This window comes from Oryza brachyantha, chromosome 5, assembly GCF_000231095.2.
Source record: "Oryza brachyantha chromosome 5, ObraRS2, whole genome shotgun sequence".
NCBI lineage: Eukaryota > Viridiplantae > Streptophyta > Magnoliopsida > Poales > Poaceae > Oryza > Oryza brachyantha.
The window spans coordinates 6,231,733-6,234,964 of NC_023167.2; the positions used below are offsets into that span (position 1 = coordinate 6,231,733).

Consider the following 3,232-nt stretch of genomic DNA (forward strand, 5'->3'; position numbering starts at 1 on the left):
GGGATCAGATGGTAGAAACGGGGATGCCCCATTTATCGTAACAGGCTTGGCTGGGGCGGGCACCCCTCTCGCAGTAAAAAATAGCGAAATTTTACCACTCCTCATCTCCCTTTAACTGCCTGAAGGATCATGAATTACCACGCTTTGATCCGCCTCATTTTATAGCCTATCCCTGATGCCTCCTCTCTATCACCCGCCGAGGTGGGACTAAACCGATCCTACACTTTCAAAATCTCTGCTGCCGAACAGTGTATTTCCTCTAGAAATAAGTGTATATATATATTAAAGATATATCAAATTAATATATATGTATATATATATATATGTATATATACATACTAGCAAATGCCCGTGCGTTGCAACGGACTTTAACCATATAATTTTATTTTATTGCAACGGGCTTTAACAATACAATTTTATTTTATTTTTGTAAATGATACGGAAATTTTTATATTAATGAATTCAACTATTTAGTGTAAACTTCAATACAATGCTGACTTTTTTAGAATAAACTAAAATTTAGAAATTTCATCCCTATCGAAATATGTGCAGCGAATGTTGAAAATATTTGTGGTACCGATTATAAATATTGATTTAATGGTAATTTTAAAAAATAAACACTATTTATTTTTTGAATTTGGAAAGGTGTTTTTATTTGATTGGTCGAATACTGTATGTACTGATAATAAACTTTTTTTGGGCTTCTAAATAACTTGATCAGATATGTTGTGATGGAAATATATAAATTCATAATTTTTGAATATAGATTCAGCAAAGTAGATAAAATGCATCAACAATATCGTGAGAACTTCTGTATACTCCAACCCTCCTCGGCAGCGTTCGGCAGTCCAGCTAAGTTATCTTATCTTTCTCGTTTTCCATGCGCACGCTTCCTAAACTACTAAACAGTGTATTTTTGCAAAAAATTTCTATAGGAAAGTTGCTTCAAAAATCATATTAGACTATTTCATATTTTTTAATAATTAATAATTAATTAATTATATACTAATCTATTACTACGTTTTCCGCGCCGGATAAGGTAACTTATCTATCATCCTAACGAACGCGGCCCTCTTCTAATGCACAGAACAAAGGCCCAACTGTCCAGACCAAGTTGAATATATTTCTCTCTTATTTGACTTACGTAATATGTAGAGAAACCTCATGCAATCATGAGGCAGAAATTGGATCAAGAAAAGGAAATCACGAAGGAATCACCAAGCTTCTAAAAGTATAACTTGCAAACAGATAATTGATTTGTCTTTCCAGATTCAGAATAGCGCCATCCTATTACAACGGCAAAGAGAACAATTAGATCTACCCTATAGTGCACCAACTCAGTTTACTCATTTACTCATTGGATAGATCTAACGGCTAACGGCCTGAATCAATCTATTTGGATCGGACGGCCGAGATCAGCTATGCCTCCCTCCGTCATATCCCGCGTGCGCACCCCCCTCCGCCTGCCTCCCAAACCCTAGCCGCCGCCGCTCCTTCCGTCGCGCTCCCTCGGTCGCCCTGCCGCCACGGCCGCCACTCTCTCCGACGGCTTCCCTCCCGTCCCCAGCGCCCTACACCCGGCCGCCTCCCAAACCCTACCCGCCACCACTCCGCTCCCTCCCGCTGTCGCCGCCTATCGTCCAGCCGCCGTCTCCTCTATGCCGGGACCGCCGCCTCCTTCTCTACCTCGAGGCCGCCGCCGTAGCCCTCTACACGGGCTCCCTCCCTCGGTCGCACGCACGCAGCCGGGTAGGCCGCCTCTGCCGCCGCTTCTCCGTGCCTCCGTCCGCCACCGATTCCGCCGTCTGTCGCCGCCATCTGCCGCCTAGTCCCCGTCGTCTCCTTCGCCTTCACTTCTCCATGCCTCCGTCCGTCACCGCCGCCGCCCAGTCCCCACTGCAGCCTACGCTGCTGCTGTCTGCCGCTTCTCCACCGCCAGCGCCCCGTTCCCGTCGCCAACCAGGTATTCTTTCCTCCTCTACTCCTCAACTGTCACAAGATTGTATCATCTGCTCTCCGCTTGTACTCCAGTGCAATGAAAAGTTAGTTAGGGTTAGCTTGATTGATTTTTAGGTTGAAAATGTCCAGGTTAGTTTGACTGATTTTGATCTTGAATGTCGATGATATATGGGTACGATAAGGGAGCTATGCAGACAAGTGAACACTACTATACATGCTGTCGGGCATCCCATCTGCCAAAAATGCAGCTTTGCCATATGGTTTCTTAGATTTATTTGGATATAACTAATGACGTAACCAGCATATATAAAAATGGATCACTTATATAGATTTAGGTTGTTTAAAATTTTATCTGCATTCTATTGTAGTCAACACTAAGTGATTAAAGTTAACACAAAGTTTTGTCATATGGTTTCTTAGATTTATTTGGATATAACTATAATGACGTAACCAGCATATATAAAAATGGATCACTTATATAGATTTAGGTTGTTTTAGAATTTTATCTGCATTCTATTGTAGTCAACACTAAGTGATTAAAGTCAACACTAAGCTTTGCCATATGGTTCCTTAGATTTATTTGGATATAACTAATGACTTAACCAGCATATATAAAAATGGATCACTTATATAGATTTAGGTTGTTTTAGAATTTTATCTGCATTCTATTGTAGTCAACATTAAGTGATTAAAGTCAACACTGAGTGATTAAATTAAAAAATATGGGTGATTCCCGACTGATCGAGCATTGTTTTTGCATACATTATTCTGATTTCATCCGTTTTTTTATCAGGTTAATATAGTATAACTGTACTGCCACCATCGCCCACGTTGGACGCCACCTCCTCTCCTATCAATCCAAGGTTACACAACACCATCTCCTTTTCCCCAGTAGCAAAATTTCAGAGATGTTATTACAACTGAAGATTTCAGTTTTGATCCATTGTGTTAATTTCCAAAATTTTGAGAATAATGTGTATGCTCATTTACGATAATTAGCAGCAAGTAAAGTCCTGTTTTTTCTGAGCTACAGAGATATACCACTAAATTCAGATTATGTGCTTAAATGCATGACTTGAATTTATATAATATAACAAAAGTTCAATTTCACAGCTCAATTCTGCTTTGTGAGGACGTGACCTTTGCTCTCTGCCGGGTGCCGCCGCCGCCTCCTCTGCGCCAGGTGCCGAGGCCGCCTCCTCTGCGCCAGGTGCTCTGCTGCCTCTTCCTCGCCGGTTCCGCCGCCGCCTCCACACCGTGTATATAGTTTTTC

At 41.6% G+C, this 3,232-nt stretch overlaps 1 non-coding gene across 1 annotated transcript; it reads right to left on the reverse strand.

Moving 5' to 3' along the window:
• LOC121054576 lies at positions 1 to 110 on the reverse strand. The gene has a single exon (XR_005811964.1). It is a non-coding gene; the product is annotated as a small nucleolar RNA Z279/snoR105/snoR108 (small nucleolar RNA).
• Positions 111 to 3,232: the final 3,122 nt, after the last annotated feature.